Source organism: Rhincodon typus, chromosome 1 (assembly GCF_021869965.1).
Source record: "Rhincodon typus isolate 14 chromosome 1, sRhiTyp1.1, whole genome shotgun sequence".
NCBI lineage: Eukaryota > Metazoa > Chordata > Chondrichthyes > Orectolobiformes > Rhincodontidae > Rhincodon > Rhincodon typus.
The window spans coordinates 73736498-73757087 of NC_063332.1; the positions used below are offsets into that span (position 1 = coordinate 73736498).

The window sequence follows — 20590 nt, forward strand, 5'->3', positions numbered from 1 at the left end:
ACGCCCTCATCCCATCAATGAATAAATAAAAATGTGAGTGAAAAGCAAATTATCTCTCGCTGCTTTGGGCCTAGGAGCAGAAAATCAATGACAATTTAAAAATTAATCTCCATTTCCTCTTTGTCTGTAACAATATACTTACCTATCAAATAGGATAGCACATTACAATACCTGAAACATTAGTGTAGAACTTATAAAGTTATAATTATCATCAGTTGCAGTCATAGAGTCAAAGAGATATACAACATGGAAACAAAGCCTTTGGTCCTTCTTAAATAAAAACTGAAACAACTGCGAATGATGTTCATCAGGAGCAAAAACAAAAGTTGCTGGAAGCTCAGCAGGTCTGGCAGCATCTGTGAAGAAAAAATCAGAATTAACATTTCGGGTCCGGTGACAGGGTCACCGGATATGAAGTTCTGAGGAAGGATCACCAGACACGAAGCGTTAATTCTGATTTTATTTTCTTCACAGATGCTGCCAGGCCTTCGGTCCTTCTTGTCTATGCTGACCAGATATCCTAAATTAATCTAGTCCCATTTGCCAATACTTGGTCCATATCCCTCTTAGCCTTTCCTATGCATATACCCATCCAGATGCCTTTTAAATGTTGTAATTGTACTAGTCGCCACCACTTCCTCTGGCAGTAGTTTGATTCGAGGATGGAATCTACTCAGCACTGTGAATTTCTGCTTTGGGACTGGATGCACCTGAACAGACAAACTCCCAACCCACAGATCTTTGAGTGTATAGAGCAGGATGTCCTGAGAAGGGATGAATTCAGGATTGCAAGATTTGCTTAATTTTCTTTCCTGCTCTGCCGTTCCTCTGATTGATCATTAAGATGTTTGGATTCAAAGCATGATACAATTTGATGACTAAGCTGCCTTCGTTCTGAACACTTTGTGGCAAGCTCCTCACAGTCATTAATATCAATGCTACTGTGTTTGAAGGAGAACTTCAGGGTATCTTTAATCTATTTTCTTTATACTCCCCTGGAACTCTGGCCTTTGAGAGTTGAGAAAACAGGACCAGATGGGGAAAACACTTTGAGCATCCAGGCACATTATTCACTCCATAATCCTTTATTTTGCGGGAGTTGTTCCTGAATGCTCGTCGAGCTGGCTTCAGGAAGGATGCTAGCTTCTGTTCTAAGCTGCAACCATTGAAGCCAGAAGTAAAAGGAATGCTGTTGGAATTTCTTTAGCACTATTAGCACTTGTGGTTGATACACAGTATGGGTCTTGCTGCATTACAGGAGTGAGTTGATGACAACTGCAGTGTACACGGGGACGTTTTTTTTGTTAACTGACAGAGGTCTTTATTATCTAACATTTGCTGACATAGAATGCTGATCTAGTGGGGCTATCCAGGTTCAGGCTGACAAGTGGCAAGTAACATTTGCACCATACAAGCAATGATAGGCAATGACCATCTCCAACAAGAGATACCATCATCCCTTGACATTCAATAGAATTACTGTCACTGAATTCCTCATTAACAACACCCTTGGATCACCATTAACCAGAAACTCAACTGAACTATTCATCTAAATACTACGGCTACAAGAACACATCAGAAGCATGGAATACTGCAGTGAGTGACTTACCCCATCATTCGCCATGGCTAATGGCATTGACAATAAGACCACAAGACAAAGGAGCAGAAGTAGGCTATTCAGCTCATTGAGTCTGCACCACTATTCACTGAGATTATGGCTGATCTGATAAACCTCAACTCTACTTTCCTGCCTTTTCCCTTTAACCCTTGACTCCCTTTTGATTAAAAATCTGTCTATCTCAGCATGAATATATTCATGATCCAAGTACCCAATGCACTTTGATGAATGCGCATTACTCACCTTCCAAGACTAACATTAAAACATAAGAATCCAAGAACTAGGAGCAGGAATAGTTAATCCAGGCCCTTGAGCCTCTTCCACCATTTAATACAACTATTTATCTCAAACTCACTTTCACTTTTCTGCCCAGCCTCCATAACCTTTCAACCCATTGCTAATTAAAAATCTGTCTATCTCCTCCTTAAATGTATTCAGTGTCCCAGAGTCCACTGAAGTATGGGGTAGTGAATTCCGCAGATTTATGATCCTTGGAGAGAATTACTTCCTTTTGATTTCAGTTTTAAATCTGCCATCCCTTAGCCTAAAACTATAACCTCTTGTTCTAGATTGCTCCACAAGGGGAAACATCCTCTCCACATTTAGTTAGTCAACCCCCTTTATATACCTCAATAAATATCCTCTCATTCTTATAAACTCTAGTGAGTATAGCCCTAAACTGCTGAACTTCTCCTCATAATATAGGCTTCACATCTCTGGAACTGATCTAGTGAACCTTCTCTGAATAGCCTCCGATCATTGGGTAAAATCCTGGAACTTTCTCCCTAATGGGATTGGAGGTCTACCTACAGCAAATGGACTGCAATGGTTTAAGATGATAGCTCACTACCACCTTCTAAAGGGCTAAGTGTTCGCCCCACCAATGAGGTCCATATCCCATGGAATGAATTTTTTTTAAAAACTCATCAATGGTGACTGATAAGAGAGATGGCTACCAAGGCAAAGGAAGTGCTCAACATATTCTAGAGTTTCTTTTTCTCCTTCAGCATATATGAGAGATGGAATATTTGACTGACCAAGTCTGGGTATGTGTGAGTTTTAGTTTGGCAACAAGGACAAGCCAAGTCTTCTGTATGCATAATTGAAGAAATCAAGAGCTTCCTACTAACCCGGTGTAGAGTGAGCTGCAGGCATCTCCCAGTCGTAGATTGTGTCTGCTGGTCAATTAAGTTTTGGCACAGATGTAACTGAGGTTTTCCTGCTAAATGATATTTAACACTTGCACCAGAAGGCAATTATTCTTTGATGAGGTAAACAATATTGAGCCTTGCTTGGCCACTGGTCTGAATTTTGATCCTTTCTGTTTCAGACCCTGCATTCAAAAACAGTTGCAGTCATACCATCAAAAGTATTTGCAGGATTGTGAACAAGTTTCTTAGACATCCAGGTCTCTGGCACACAATTTACAGAGTTTCTCGATTGACTGAGCCAAGTGTTTTGTCCAATTTAATCAATGCAATGCAGAATGCCTGATGCTACTCTTGGCATTTTTATTGGATTTCTCTGGGAACAAGGACAATTTCAGACATTACTGTGAATGGTCTAAAACCACATGCTGTCACTGGCAGGTTTCCTCAGCCAGAAGAAGTAGCTGATTCAGGAGAACCTGCATCAGGATTTTCCCTGCTGTGCACAGCAAGAATATACTTTGATAGTCTGTTCCCAGAACGTGTCCTTTATCTTCCAATTTATTCAGTTAATAACACTCTTGCCTCTGAGACAGAATACCTGGAGTCAAGTCCCACTTCTGGAAACTAAGCTCAAAATTGTAGCCTGAAAATACAGAGCAATACTGAGGAAGTGTTGGGCCATCAGAGGAGCTGGTTCCCTCTGTGGATTGCCTCCTTGAGACAGTGGAGAGGCTTGTGTGCACTGACAATCCCTGGAACAATGTTGTCACAAGTTCCTTGCTCCTGGAAGGGCAACCCATGATGACAGCTTCAAGGTGAGATACCGGACAGCGTGCAGTCGAAATGGTTCCCACTGGCTTTGGTGAAGGAAGATTGTCCCAGTCATTGTGTATAGACACAGCACTGAAACCTGTTCAACAACCTATAAAAGATTGCGTGAACAAAGGCAGCGGCCGAAGGTCCCACATAAAGCCAGCATACATGTCGGCTTCCACCATTTGACAATGTGACAATTCCGGTGGTGATGGAGAATTGGTGATGGGGTCAGGGCTGTGAACCTAGGACTCCCTCCTGTGGAACATGCACGTATATGACAGATGCATGATGATCATTGGACACCCCAGAAAGAAAAGCAAGAAAATTGGCAAATGAGGCATACTGCTCGCACTTGTTTTGTGTACGTCAAACCAGGGCCAGTACCACCAGTGTATTCATTTCCAAGTATTAATGTTTTTTACACGTTTTTCCCTCTGGGACGTGTGTTTGGACAGAGGTGTTTTTGGATGGCAGCATCTTTGATTGAGAATTTCTCTTCATGATACCCACTGCTCACTCAAATTGACGAGTGGTCTACAAAAAAGTACCCTAAAAATATGCTGCCTTCCATTCCCTGGCAGGGGAACCACACCCTTGAAGATAACCATTTTTGTGGTTAAAAAAAAAAACTTTCAATTTTGCAACTTGAAATATTAGAACACACATGGATAAACGTGGTAGTGACTGTTCAGAAAGGAGAACAGCAATCCTATTCCATGGGTTCTCAAGATTCCAAATTGACATTAGCACTCTCAGAGAGACCCTGCTTTCTGGGAAGGGGCTCTGAAAGAACAAACAAGGGATACACTTCTTCTGGAAAGGAAAAGGTACCAGCAAACCTCACATCCAAAGATTTGGCTTTGTTGCACTGCCAGAACTGCTTAACTGTATAACTGCAAAACTCATAATACTTCACCTATACCTCTATTTTGGAATCCCAAAAGAAGGAAATATCATCCTTGGCTATGACTCCAATGTCTGCAGAGGAACAACTGAGAAAACATTTTGGAAAAGCCAACACAGAGGTTGTCTTTCTAATGAAAAAGTGTGTTCAGCATGGTCTGATTATAACAAACACAATCTCCTGCCAGGCACAAAACACAAAATCATGTCCCAGGTGATCCAGGAGATACTCCAGAGCAAAACATTAGCATCTCCTGGATTATTCTACTGCTTGAGTTTAAGGTCTGAGTGAAGCTATATCATTCACTCTTTGGGGCGAACTAATGATGCTGGACAGATTGGCGATTTGTTCAATCGATGATGAACATTTACCCAGCAACAAGGTATTGCAAGAATCAGAAATCCAGAAGGAAGAAGATTAATGCCTCACTCCTAAAGTAGCTCTTCCGATGAGAGAAATTCCAAGTGCAGCTTGCAACCAATCTGGAAAACTTTCAACCATCCAACTTAATTTCGGAACTGTGGGATCAAATGAAGTCAGTTGCATGAGTCCCCTGTCTCCAGACCAATGGATCTGAGCATAGTTGTCACTCAGGCTGGTTTGATAAGAACTACGCAGAAAGATGTAACATTCTGAAACAAAATGAGCACTCTTCATTATATAGCAGAAGAACTCACAGATCACAGGTCAATCAAGCAACATTCCAATTACTCATGAATGAATTAGTTTTATTGTCACATGTACCCAAATGAGTACAGTGAAAAGTTGATAAGTTGCTACTTACAGTGCCATTTTAGGTACAAAGTACCTAGGTACGGCTTTTTCAGTTACAGATTGGTTACATTGTAACCATGTCACCGACACACGGTGCAATTTTAGGTAAAGAATACCTAGGTACGATCCTTAGTTACAGAATAGAGAAATGAAGAAAAATTGTTACATTACAGCTGCACACAGTATAATCATAGGTCAGAAAAACAGGAAGTAAGGCAGCTACCTGAACTTAAAGTAAACCTTCCCACAGTATATGGAGCTTCTTGTTTACATCCCCTTTTTCGTACTTTTTTTTCACAGAACCTGGCTAACAGCAAATTCAGGGCAGATAAGAAGTAATTCCCAGATTAGATAAAAATTGACAGGAAATGTAACAAAAACAATATTATAAATCATCTGTTGGCTGTGACAAATGGAATTGTCAACGAAATAACAATGGTCAAACGTGAAAAAGCTTTCGCTGAATGTAACTATTTTCCTAAGAAGACTAATGTGTTATTGATGAGATATAGATTGAGCATGCTGTGGGAAACACTTACATAATCAAGAATCCTATTTACAAAGTTTACACGAATAAGATTAATGAACCTACAGAAAGATCACTTTTTGTCAATGGAGTAACTAATCAGAACACAGTACAGCTATAATTGCAAACAAAATTAGCTCAAAGTTAAAATGATCATCGGAAAAGAAATAAACACATTTGGTTTTATTACATTAAAGTAAGATCTATGATTACATCTAACTGTTTCTTTTTAAGAGTTTCAGACTATTCTATGAAGTTATCAACACAGTTTAAATGCTTACACTTTGAGAATTTCAGATAGCTTGCTAGTTAATAGAACATTGTAATACTGAGCTGTACATAAAGGCTAGACACATCTTCTGTGGAGAAACAAAGACTCGATGAGAAAGATGCAAAATCTGTGGCTAATTAAGGAAGCACAGGATGATATCAAATTGAAAGAACATGCATTCAATGCTCTGAAGATTGGGGTAGGCCAGAAGAGTTGGAAAATTTTTGAAAATGACCGATAATGGTGTAAGAAGAAGGGAAAAATTAGAATCCTAGAAAATTAGAATAAACTAGCAGACATTAAAAAAAATCTGAGTAGTAGCTGAGGAAAAGAATAGCTTAAGTTAGCATGGCTCTCTTAGAAGGTGAGACTGGGGAATTAATAATAGGAAATAAGGAAATGCTGATGACTTTGAACAAGTATTTCCTATTTTCACAGTAGAAAACTCAAAACGCATAAAAATCATGTGAAAAGTGGGAGTTACGGACCTAAAACAATCACTACTACTGGAGAAAAGAATGTATGGCAAACTATTGGGAGTAAGCCTGAAAAGTCCTCTGGAGCTGATAGCCTGAATCATGGGGCCTCAGAACAATAACTGCAGAGTTAGTGGAAGCATTGGTTAGAATCCTCCAAAATTCCCCAGATTCTGGAAAGGCTTCAATGGAAAACCACAAATGTAGCACCACTATTCAGGAATGAAGGAGGACAGAGAACACAAAACTATTGTGCAGTTTAGTTAACATCTATCACTGGAATTCTGTTGGAATCTATTATTAAGAGAGTGGTAGAAAGACATTTAAAAAATCACAATACGATTGAGCATTGGGGAGCGTGTGGACTGATAAGAGCCACACCACTATCTTTCTGATTCATCACCTTCCTTTCCCTGAAGTTCCCAGCCTACATATCCTTTCTTCAGCATATTACTTACCTCATCTGGTGGCCTGGGTCCTCTGCCATCCTGGGACTGTGGGATGGATATCATTCCAGCAGTAGCATGGCCTCTTCAGTGGTGTTACTGAATGCAAGAGTTATTGGCATCTCTCACCAGCAGCAGTGCGACTTACAATACCAGTGTCTTGATTCTAGGCCAATGCCCACTGGTGGTCTTGCTTCATTGTGGTTGGGGTGTGATTCGGGCGGAATTCCCATAAAGAGGCACCATGGGTTTCTCACATGCTCTCCAGCCATCAGGCAAAACCCCCGATACCACAGATTTCTGGCCATAGCGTTTGTAAAGGGATAGAGACAGGTTAAGTGAGTTCAGGAAATGTAGTAAATGGAGCATAGTGTGGAAAACTGTAAAGTTGTTTGTGTTGGTGGGAAGGAAACAAACATTAACATGCAGGTACAGCGAATAATTCCAAAGGCAAATGGAATGTTGGTCTTTATTGCAAAGAGAATGGTGTATAGAAGTCGGGAAGTGTTGTCACAACTGTACATGGCAATGGTGAGACTGCAAACAGGGTATTCCATACAGTTTTGGTATCCTTATTTATGAAGGGATGCACTTGCATTGGAAATAACTCAGAGAACGTTCAAAGTTGGGTTGACGAGGTTGTTTTATGAGGAAAGTCTCAGAAGATTAAGCCTAAACTGACTGGAGTTTTAAAAAAAAATTGAGAGATGATCTTGTTATATTTCTTGTGTTAGTAGTAATTGACAGAGATTTAGCGGCATGGTTCCAGTTGACTTGATAATCTTAGAGAGGGTTTATTTAATAGCTCAGACTATAACTTACAGTTGTAGATAACCAGGTATGTAACCTTCTTGTAGCATGCTTCTGCTGGGCTGCAGTGGGGCACGTAGTTTCATCTTGATCCCTTGGTTAATTAACATATCCAGCTATTAAAGCAACACAGATCTGAGAGCCTTAGTACACCATAGCATGCTGAAGCATGTAAGATCCTAAGAGGGCTTGATAGAGTAGATGCTAAGAAGATAGAGTCATAGAGATGTACAGCATGGAAGCAGACCCTTCAGTCCAACTCGTCCATCCTGACCAGATATCCTAAATTAGTCGTCCCATTTGCCAGAATTTGCCCCATATCCTTCTTAAACCCTTCATATTCATATACTCATCCAGATGCCTTTTAAATGTTGTAATTGTACCAGCCTCCACCACTTCCTCTGGCAGTTCATTCCATATAAACACCACCCTCTGTGTGAAAGATTTACCCTTCAGTCCCTTTTAATACTGTTCTCTATCACCTTAAATTTATGTCCTCCAGTTTTGGACTCCACTACCCTGGTCTTAATAAGACCATAAGACCATAAGACATAGGAGCAGAAATTAGGTCATTCAGCCCATCGAGTCTGCTCCGCCATTCAATCATGGCTGATAAGTTCCTCAACCCTGTTCTCGCGCTCTCTCCCCGTAACCCTTGATCCCCTTGATAATCAAAAACCTATCTATCTCAGTCTTACGTGTACTCAATGACCTGGCCTCCACAGCCTTCTGTGGCAGTGAATTCCATAGATTCACCACTCTCTGGCTGAAGAAGTTTCTCCTTATCTCCGTTCTAAAAGGTCTTCCCTTTACTCTAAGGCTGTGCTCTCGGGTCCTAGTCTCTCCTACCAATGGGAACATCTTCCCAACATCCATTCTGTCCAGGCCATTTAGTATTCTGTAAGTTTCAATCCTTCTCATCCTTCTAAACTCCAATTAGTATAGTCCCAGAGTCCTCAAACGTTCCTCATATGTTAAGCTTCTCATTCCTGGGACCATTCTCGTGAACTTCCTCTGAACCCGTGCCAGGGCCAGTACATCCTTCCTGAGATATGGGACCCAAAACTGCACACAATACTCCAAATGTGGCGTGACCAAGCCTTATAAAGCCTCACTGGTACATCCCTGCTTTCAAGTCCCTTCAAAATAAATGCCAACATTGCATTTGCCTTCCTGACTACTGACTCAACCTGCAAGTTTATCTTGAGAGAATCCTGGACTAGAACTCCCAAGTCTCTTTGCACTTCAGACTTCTGAATTTTCTCCCCATTTAGAAAATAGTCCATGCTTTTATTCTTCTTACCAAAGTGCATGGCCTCACACTTTCCAATGTTGTATTCCATCTGCCACTTCTTTACCCACTCTCCTAACATGCCCAAATCCTTCTGCAGCTTCCCCACCTCCTTAATACTACCTGTTCGTCCACCTATCTTTGTATCATCTGTAGACTTAGCCAGAATGCCGTCAGCTCCTTCATCTAAATCATTAATGTATAAAGTGAAAAGTTGTGGTCCCAGCACTGACACTTGCGGAACATCACTTGTCACCAGCTGCCATCCTGAGAAAGACCCTTCTATCCCCACTCTCTGCTTGCTGCCAGACAGCCAATCTTCTATCCATGCTAGCACTTTGCCTCTAACACCATGGGCCCTTATCTTATTCAGCAGCCTCCTGTGTGGCACCTTGTCAAAGGCCTTCTGGAAGTCCAGGTAGATAACATCCATTGGCTCTTCTTGGTCTACTCTGCTTGTTACTTCCTCAAAGAAATCTAATAGATTTGTCAGGCATGACCTCCCCTTGATGAAACCATGCTGACTTTGCCCTATGTTACTCTACACTTCCAAATATTCAGAAATCTCATCCTTTATAATGGACTCCAAAATCTTACCCACGACCGAGGTTAGGCTAATCGGCCTGTAATTTTCCGTCTTTTGCTTTACTCCCTTTTTAAACAGGGGTGTCACGTTAACAATTTTCCAGTCCTCTGGGACCGTCCCTGACTCTCGTGATTCCTGAAAGATCACCACTAACGCTTCCACTATCTCTTCAGCTATCTCCTTTAGAACTCTGGGGTGTAGTCCATCTGGTCCTGGTGGTTTATCCATCTTCAGGTCAATTAGTTTTACTAGCACCTTTTCCTTAGTGATGGCCACCATACTCAGCTCTGCCCCCTGACTCTCTTGAATTTTTGGGAGATTACTTGTGTCTTCTACCGTGAAGACTGACGTGAAGTAATTATTCAGTTCCTCAGCCATTTCCTTGCTCCCCACTACTATCTCTCTTCCGTCATTTTCCAGTGGTCCAATGCCGACTTTTGCCCCTTTTTTGCCCTTTATATGTCTAAAGAAACTCTTACAGTCTTCATTTATATTACTGGCTAGCCTACCCTCATAATTAATCTTCTCCCTCCTTATTTCTTTTTTGTTGCCCTCTGTTGGTCTTTGTAAGCTTCTCAGTCCTCTGGTTTCCCACTGCCCTTCGCCACATTATATGCTTTCTCTTTTGCTTTTATGCTATCCCTGACTTCCTTAGTCAGCCATAGTTGCCTCATCCTCCCTGTACCATGCTTCTTTTTCCTTGGGGGTGTATTTTTGCTGTGTCTCCTGAATTACTCCCAGAAACTGGATGAAGGAGTGGAAGGGTGGATTAGCAAGTTCGCAGACGATACGAAGGTGGGTCGCGTTGTGGACAGTGCGGAGGGCTGTTCTAGGTTAAAAAGGGACATTGATAGGATGCAGAGCTAGGCTGAGAAGTGGCAGATGGAGTTTAACCCTGAAAAGTGTGAGGTGATTCATTTTGGAAGGACAAACATGAAAGCAGAATACAGAGTTAACAGAAAGATTCTTGGCAGTGTGGAGGAGCAGAGGGATCTTGGGGTTCATGTTCACAGTTCCCTGAAAACTGCCACCCAGGTGGATAGAGTTGTTAAGAAGATGTATGGTGTGTTAGCTTTCATTAATAGAGGGATCGAGCTCAAGAGCCGTGAAGTTATGCTCCAGCTATACAAAAGCCTGGAGTATTGTGTCCAGTTCTGGTCGCCTCATTACAGGAAAGATGTGGAGGCTTTGGAAAAGGTGCAGAGGAGATTTACCAGGATGTTGCCTAGAATGGAGGGAAGGTCTTACGAGGAAAGGTTGAGAGAACTAGGGCTTTTCTCTTTAAAATGACGAAGGATGAGAGATGGCTTGATAGAGGTGTACAAAATGATCAGAGGTATAGATAGAGTAGACTGCCAGAGACTTTTTCCTAGGGTGAAGGTAGCTATTATGAGGGGGCACAGTTTTAAAGTGAGTGGAGGTAGATACAGGGGAGACGTCAGAGGTAGGTTCTTTACTCAGAGAGTGGTCGGGGCGTGGAATGCATTGCCGGAAAGGGTAGTGGAGTCGGCCTCATTAGGGGCATTTAAGTGGCTATTAGATAGGCATATGGAAGATAGTATAAGGTAGGGGTGGAGGTTAAATAGACCTTAGGATTAGGGTAAAAGTTCGACACAACATTGTGGGCCGAAGGGCCTGTACTGTGCTGTACTGTTCTATGTTCTATGTTCTAAACTCCTGCCATTGCTGTTCCACTGTTTTTCCTGCTAGGCTCCTCTTCCAGTCAATTCTGCCCATCTCCTCCCTCATACCTCTGTAGTCACCTTTATTTAGCTGTAATACCATTACCTCTGATTCTATCTTCTCCCTCTCAAATTGCAGAGTAAATTCTATCATCTTATGATCACTGCCTCCTAAGGGTTCCTTTATCTTAAGCTCCCTTGCCTATTTACCCTATGCATACCCCTCATGATTTTATAAACCACTATAAGGTATCCCCTCAGCCTCTGATGCACCAGGGAAAATAGCCCCAGACTATACAGGCTCTCGCTTTAGCTCAAACCCTTCAACCCTGGCAACATCCTTATAAATCTTTTCTGAACCCTTTCAAGTTTCAAAACATCCTTCTTATAGCAAGGAGAACTGAACTGAATGCAGTACTCCAAAAGTGGTCTAACCAATGTCCAGTGAAGCAGCAACGTGACCTCCCAATTCCAGTACTTAATGCACTGATGAATAAAGGCAAGCATACTAAATGCCTTCTTAACTACCCTATGACTCTACTTTCAAGGACCAATGAACCTGCACTCCAAGGTCCCTTTGAGGGTTCGGCAACACTTTCCAGGACCTTGCCATTTAGTGTACTGACATGATTAGCCCTACCAAAGTGTAGCACGGCACATTTATCTAGATTAAACTGCATCTGCCACTCCTTGGACCATCATCCCATCTGATCGATATCCTGTTGTAGTCTGAGGTAGCATTCTTCGCTGTCCACTACACCACCAATTTTGGTGTCATTTGCAAATTTACTAACGATACCTTCTATAGATCACAAATAGCAGTGGACCCAGCACCGATCCCTGCGGCACTGTTTCTACTTGAGGGGGAATGTAGAATTAGCGACGCAGTTTCAAAATAAGGGCTTCCTATTTACGACAGTGGTAAAAAAAAATTTTCTAAGGGCGTCACCAATCTTTAGATTTATCTACCCCTGAGAGCTGAATTATTGAATATATTCAAGGCTGTGTTAGACAGATTGTTGATTCGCAAGCAAATCAAGGGTTATGGGCAGCAAGTAGAAAATTAAAGTTCAGGTCCTGATGAGATCAATCATGAACTTATTTAGCATCAGATTGGTTTGATGGGCTAAATTTCCAGTTCCTGCTTCCAACCTACAATGGAATTAGCATGTCTAGGCTGGGATATACTAGTGTCTTCGAGAACCACATTGACACGGGACAAAGTAAGACAAAAATATCCCAACTTGCACTCCCGATGTTGATTGTTGCACAGTGACCTCTGGTGGAAACTTTGTGCATATGTGAATGAATAAAGACCGGATATGATTCCCTTCTAATACCTTCTATGTCAAATCTTAAGTTGTGGCATTCACTGTTAAAGTTCACATGTTAGAAACTTTGGTGAGGTACAGAACTTCAGGCACTCTTGAAACAATATTTCACCATGAGGCAAAACCATTACCCACTTGGCAAGAGGAAGAAAGATGTTCCCTTTCAATAAAAAAAATTAACGTTTTATCTCTATTTAAAGTACTACTGTAGTCATTTTGGGATAATAAATTATGTTATTCAAATAGAAACTGTTACATGTGAGACTCTGTGTTGAAGGGCTGGCACAATGATGGTATAGAACCTATTGGTGGATGAAGCTAAAACATTGTTAGTTCTGAATAGGAATGAAAAATAATGACAGAAAGGTGAGGTATAAATGGATTGGCTAATTTGGTTCTTCAAAATACATATTATGGACAACCCAGGTTCAATCTCTGGTCTTTGTAGAATCAATTGATCTCAACTACTACTACAAATTTTCCATGAAGCTTCTGGAATAATGGTCAAGTTAATTAAGCAGAAATTCAGAGAAAGACATATAAAAGAAAATTTGGCTTCAAGTCTGAGACCTCTAACGTCTTCAGAATCCACTAGAGCCAATCCAATGTTATGTGGGATGAAGACCCTCTTGAGCAACAATTTCAGGCTGGATGAGATTAATTTTGAACACCCACATGCATTGGCATTGTGTAAACTGAGAGAAAACAAGTGAAATATTCATCAACTATAGCCTGTATTTGTAGGATCCTTTGTTGACAAGACACCAGCCTAGAGATGCAGAGACAACAAGGTGCAGGGCTGGATGAACACAGCAGGCCAAGCAGCATCATAGGAGCAGAGAGGCTGACGTTTCGGGCCTAGACCCTTCATCAGAAAAGGGGGAGGGGAAGGAGGTTCTGAAATAAATAGGGACAGAGTGGGAGGCGGATAGAAGAGGGATAGAGGAGAGGAAAGGTGGAGAGGAAACAAACAGGTTGAAGAGGCGGGGATGGAGCCAGTAAAGGTGAGTGTAGGTAGGGAGTTAGGAAGGGGATAGGTCAGTCCAGGGAGGATGGACAGGTCAAGGGGGCGGGATGAGGTTGGTCGGTAGGAGATGGAGGTGCGGCTTGAGGTGGGAGGAGGGGATAGGTGGGAGGAAGAACAGGTTAGGGAGGCAGGGACGAGCTGGACTGGTTTTGGGATGCGGTAGGGGGAGGGGAGATTTTGAAACTTGTGAAATCCACATTGATACCATTGGGCTGCAGGGTTCCCAAGCGGAATATGAGTTGCTGTTCCTGCAACCTTCGGGTGACATCGTTGTGGCACTGCAGGAGGCCCAGGTTGGACATGTCGTCTGAGGAATGGGAGGGGGAGTTGAAATGGTTCGCGACTGGGAGGTGCAGTTGTTTATTGCGAACCGAGCGTAGGTGTTCTGCAAAGTGGTCCCCGAGCCTCCGCTTGGTTTCCCCGATGTAGAGGATTCCACACCGGGTACAGCGGATGCAGTATACCACATTGGCAGATGTGCAGGTGAACATCTGCTTGATGTGGAAAGTCTTCTTGGGGCCTGGGATGGGGGTGAGGGAGGAGGTATGGGGGCAGGTGTAGCCTAGAGATGCAGTTCTATTTTGAATATTTCTTCTGTCAGAGCATTGTAAATCCGTGGAATTCTTGCTGACAGACGGCTGTTGAAGTTGGGTCATTAAGCATATTCAAGGCCAAGATCGACAGATTTTTAGTCAATATGAAAATCGAGGGTTACAGCAAAATGGCCGGAAAGTGGAGTTGAGGATTATCAGATCAGCTAAGATCCCACCTGGAGGCTGAATAGCCTATTTCTGCTCAAGTGTTTTATGTTCTTGTGGGCAGTTAATTCATCAGGATTATAAGTCATGAAAATTCAAAAGATCCTGTGTTGTTGTAAAGGCATTTTGAATTTATGCATAAATCAAGATTTTGCTTCAATTCTAATATAACTTCTCAAATATCTTTACAATAAAAATGATTATCTTCAGAAAGCCATAGTTTGTACCTGAAGATAAAAAAAGGACAGTTCCTAAAATTAAAATATAAAATTACTTTGTACATTTTTTATACTGATAAACCATAGAGCACAGTATTTCAGGCAGATAGTTAATTTTCATTCCTTTTTTGGGAATAAACAATACAATAAACCTGCAAAAATGATTGCACAGAGCTCAGCACGTGAAGGAGATAACATGTATACACACTTGATCTGAATTGGCTTTGGCTAAAACACAATCTTCCAAACACCCAAAACATTCTTTAGAAGTAAGCATTTTCTGTTGGCAGTTATTATTAATTGTCTTCATATTCCTCCTCCTTCTGTAATATGTAACTAGTGCTGAAGGACAGACTTGCTTTTGGGACATCATTAGACTTCAGTATTGCTGCCTGCAACATTTTTATTTAGTACACAGTTCACTTTGTCAAGGTGAGAAATTTCATTTATTAATTCATGGGATGATAGTGTGGCTGGGAAGGTCAACTTCTTTAGTGATTCTGAACAACCTTTGATATTCCATGGGATGCCAGCGTTATTTGTGCTTAAGCATAATACTTTAAAGAAAACACTCTGATTGCTTGACCAGTAAATAGTAGTCATTTAGAAAAATAAGGTTCATATTCAATAGGTTCGATTCCCACTGCGTGCAGAGTAATCTGATGCCAGTTGCACAGTTGTGCACTATATTTGATCTCAATGCAGTAGGCTTGGTGGAGGAGAAAGCAGAGCTCCTGCTCCCTATTGCTACTCTGTAATTCTTGCTTGAAAATTTATCGGTCTGGGTGTCACAAAATGGATACATTTCATTAATGTGTGCATAAAGGTTGGTCTCTTGAGAGAGATGCTGGGGAAAGTACTGGAACCAAAGCCCTGCACATCAAGAATTATTCCCTTTAGAAATGAATTGAAGATACATAAAAGATAGGTCTGACAAACTGGATCTTTTTTCTCTTGAAAAACAAAGGCTGGGAAGGAACTACTAGAAGTCTTTAAAATTATGAAAGGTTGTAATAGAATGAGAAGATTTTTTTCTTGTAGGATAAAACACAACTAGAAACCACCAATGTAAAATATTCAACATGAAACTCAGAGGTAAATTTTTTATTCAACGCGCGCTTAGAATGTGGAAGCTACTACTACAGTGGTTGAAACTGATGGTATAGATGTATTAAAGTGGAAGCTAGACAAGTATATGATGGAGCACAAATAGATTACAATGATAGATTTAGGAACACTGGAAATTAGAGCGGGAGAAGGGCATTCAGCCTCGCAAGACAGCTTTGGCATTCAACTGGATCATGTTTAATCCTCCAGCTCAGCACCACTTTCCTACACTATCCCCGCACACCTTCATAAAAACTAGCATGGAGTGGTTGGGCCAAAATCGTCTCTGAATGCTTTATGTACTGTGTATGTAAATCTTAGTGCAGCATGGGGCCAATTAGCACAAGTAAAAGCAGATAGGATAAGATGAAAAATGTTCAGATTTAACTTGTGCTTTAAATCAGTTTGGATATGAAAGATTGCACATGAAATAAACTTACGAAATTAATTGAAGAAATGTAATGCAATGCATAATGTAAGTTAGAAAAATCAGTGTATTCAGTGAATAGATACAATATTCTTTTAAATTATTGACAGTAAAAGCAATGCTGTATATAATATCTGAGGAAGAGTTATCGGACCCGAATCATCAATGCTGATTTCTCTTCACAGATGCTACCTAAACTGCTGAGCTTTTCCAGCAACTTCTGTTTTTGTTGGCCATACATAATTTATTTATTGTATCTGATAAAGATCCAGAGACATATATTCAAGTTTATCCATTTTCTGGTGCTGACATTTGAACTTCAAAAGTGAGTTTGCTTGTCTCTCTCAAATGCCACAGCCTTAATTGACTGTTTGAATGCACATTCTCTCAGTCCTTTTGAATATTTGCAATTCCACATGTGCGCATCTGAGGTTGAACATATTTGATTATTTGGGAGAAATGGTAACAGTTACCGAATGAACAGTGCCCTCTGCTGAACAGAATTCCTGGACTAATTTTAATATTCATTTGTATTTTACAATTCACTCTTCAAGAATATAATGTTCCGACATGTTCTTTGCATGCGTTACTGGATGACAAAGAGGACATTTGAAAATGAAAAATCAGATCTCTGTAACAAACCATTTCTCAACCTGACTTCTTCATATTTCTTTAACTTTGTGATTATATTTAGGGAACTCTATTTCAGAAAATCAGTCTCAAGAAAAGCTTGGATACAATGGAAACAAAGAGGCTTCATGTTTTATTTGGATTCTTGATACCATCAAGCTCAGAAATAGATTATTTTTTTTAATTGTTTCAGCTTCACATTACCAACGTTGGTTTCTTCTTTCAGAGGTAAAGAAAAATGGAGTGAATTCAAGAAAGAGAAATGCAAGCAAGAAAGAATATGAGAGAGAGTGAGAAAATGAAAGCAAACGAAAGGAATGTGGAGAATGTGAAATAAAATTGTCTAAATTGTCAAACAAATGAATGAAGCCAGACCACTGGATAAGATTTTTTAATAAAAAATATTATAATTAAATTATATACTACAGTGAAAATGCAGATTTTGTATAGTGTAAGGAATAAATTATCTTTAATCTGGACAAACTATAATGGCAGCGCTGTTAGATGCTCCAGCTGGATCTCTTTTGCTCACCAGCTCCTTTTCCTTTCCCTTTTTCCCCTCTTGCTGCAGTTTTTCTTTCCCTACCCAGAACAACTTTTAACTTCTTAAAGCACCCTACCTGGACGGAATGGAGAACAGACTCCGAGGCCAGCCCAGTGCGGGAGACAAGTTATGGCTGGGGCCGGAGTGGGAGCAGAGTGAATGAGGACCGAGTCCCAGAAGTAAGTCACAGCCGGAGCAGCAGCAGAACAAGCGCGGGCCGAGCTGGGAGCCGGAGCGGGAGCAGATCAAGCCCAGGCCGACCGGGGAGGGAGATTGAGTCCTGGATAGAGGCTAAAGCGTGGAGGCAGCGCGGCCTTGTGTTCTGAAGCCTGGCAAAGCGCAGACTCAGTGAAAAAGGACTTTAACCTTTTATTCTCATTCTGGACTTTTTAAACTCTGCATTTCCATGCTAGTCTAATTTTTTCATCGTTTCAATTCTGTGACAACACTTAAAAGTACCTGTACCTAGGTACTCGGTACCTAAGATAGTGCCAAGAGGTGACATTACAAACTTTTCACTCATCCGAGTGCATGTGGGAATAAAGGATATTCTAAAATAATGGTGCTGATACCCTGAAAAGAAATATTGTGTAATCTTTCTTTGTCACATTGAATACATCATCCACCAAATGATCCAGTAAACAGGGAACAAAAAGATTTGACAACCCTTTAATTTGAGATATGGGTGGCTTGGGTTTGCTGTCATTGTAACACTTGCCCACAGGTTTTGGCACTGTGAGTTGGGAATTGAGATATTTAGAAATCCATATTAGTCTGAAGCTGTCTGCAGGATATCTGGGACATGCGTTAACAAGGAAGGCAGCTACGCATCTCCTTGACTGATCAGATTGAAGAATAATTGATAGCAGCACACAGAATCTAAATCAGAGTGTAAGTTAAAATATTTAGTTCAATGTTAAATCCGGTTTGGAAAATAAAGGGAGGGAAAGAAAGATGGGATTAAAGGAGCGAGAGAGACAAAAGACAGAAAGAAAAAGGTAAATAAAACTAATACAATTATATTCTACACTTATTAAACAGAATTTCCAGCACTGTTTAGCAGTTGGTAACACTTAACATCAACAATCCCTGTAAGTTGTGTAGAGACTGGACCAAGAAACTGCCCATAATTCCTTGCACTGAAGGGTACATGTTGGCCATTGTAAATTATCACATGTTCCTATACATGCAAAAATCTTGAATGGAGTGGCTCACTTTAAATTGTCTAGGGTCTCTACATAAATTAAATGTGGAAGTATTGGTTATCACAGCATTAAAAGTTTACATAGAAAAGTGGAAAATAGGAACATGAATTGGCTATTTGGCCTTTTGAGGCTGTTCCACTGTTCAATATGATCATGGCTGAAAATCAATCGCTTTCTGTGGAAGAGATTTCCACAGGCTCACCACTCTCTGGATGAAGAAGTTAATCCTCATTTCATTCCTCAATGGCCTACCCTCTATTCTTAGATTGTGACTCTTGAATTGACAAATCCTAACTTTTTCAGGTGAATGTTGTAAGCAACTATTGAGTAAATATTACAACTTCCCACTATCCGGGAACTTTATCATTTAAATTCTTAGAGAGATTCTGGGATATCGATGGTTTTGTAAGAAAAATGTAAATTTTACAGGAATTCCTGGTTTTCATTTTGATTTGTTCATGTGCAAACTTTGAAAGTTGTTCTCCGATTTATCCTTTAACAAGAGCAATATTCAGTAATAGTTTATGTATTGAGAATAGAATGCTTTTACACCATTACTATATCAGTGAACTTTGTTTATCAACTAAGTGAACTTCATACACATCAACTGAACAAAAACTGAACAATATCTTCAAAGGAAACCCTGACTGGTCAGAAACAGTTGTGAATCTTATATCTATAAAAAATGAAGACCAGAACAGAATTTTATCTGAATTTCTCCTCGTCCTTCACAGAAACTTTGGTCGTTTTTAACAGCAGCCCATTTTCAACAAAATTATTATGGTATTCCATATTCCAGGCAGTCAAGGTAAAAATATTTTCCCTTTCTGCTAATTTGTGGATAAATACCTCCTGCAATTCCAACTGTCTGAGCACGTTATGTTCAAAAGACAAAAGTGGTTGCCCATTAGAGCTCCTATGTGCTCGATCACATAGCAAGCTATTGGTTTTAACCATTTAAAGTAAATATCTTGGTAAAAGATTTGAATACTCGCACATAGCAATTGCAGGTAACATGCAGAATAGCAAGATGATATTGTGACTCGATGTGAAACATTAATTTGCTGTCGCCATTACTAAACCAAAATGCCACCAAAACCCTGCGTTAACCTTGCACAGATGAACACGACCCTGTAATAAAATGAATGACTCACACTGACTTGAGTCAAAGGGATCTTGCTGTGCATGCAAGTTAGTTCTTTGAGGAGTAAAATGTGATTTTTGCAGCATTTCTATATTTGACTCCCTTGCATGTTTCACCTTTATCATGGCCAAAGAGGCAGAGCTGACTTCAGAGACAACACAGTATGGTGCTGGAGGAACACAGCAGGCCAGGCAGCATTAGACAAGCAGGAAAATTGATATTTTGGATCGGAACCGGAAATGTCAATTTTCCTGCTCCTCTGATGCTGACTGGCCTGCTGTGTTCCTCCAGCTCCATACTGTGTGGTCTCTGACTCTATTATCTCCAGTTCTTGCTATCTCTGAAAGCTGAATTCAATTGTTCATGCTCTCTTCTCCTCTGCTTATAACAGAGATGGTCTTATTTTTAAACTTTTTCTTTTCATTTTAAACGTAGACTACACTGTTTCCCACACTCTGAGAAGTCCAAGTTAAAATGAGATGCAGCAGATTTTTTTTTGGTTAAACTAAGGGCTGTATCTTATCTGAAATTGGCTAAGATTCGTGCTTGGTGCATTACATTGAAAATTTCCCTCTGGTGAGTTCTCATGTTTTATTATACTCAACTCACCTCATTAACAAGTTACCCCAATCATCATCATAGAATCCCTACAATGTGGAAGCAGGCCCTTTGGCCCAACAAGTCCACACTGACCCTCAGAGGATCCCACCCAGACCCATTCCCCTGTAACTGACCTAATCTACACATACCTGAACACTAGGGGCAATTTAGCATGGCCAATTCACCTAACCTGCACATCTTTGGACTGTAGGAGAAAACCAGAGCACCCAGAGGAAGCCGAAGCAGAC

The 20590-nt window shown here is 40.7% G+C and overlaps 1 long non-coding RNA gene across 1 annotated transcript; it reads left to right on the top strand.

The window, feature by feature from the left end:
* Nucleotides 1–16787: 16787 nt before the first annotated feature.
* Nucleotides 16788–17977, top strand: LOC125484704. Its single transcript, XR_007263531.1, has 2 exons — nt 16788–17077; nt 17421–17977. It is a non-coding gene; the product is annotated as an uncharacterized LOC125484704 (long non-coding RNA).
* The last annotated feature ends 2613 nt before the right edge of the window (nt 17978–20590 follow it).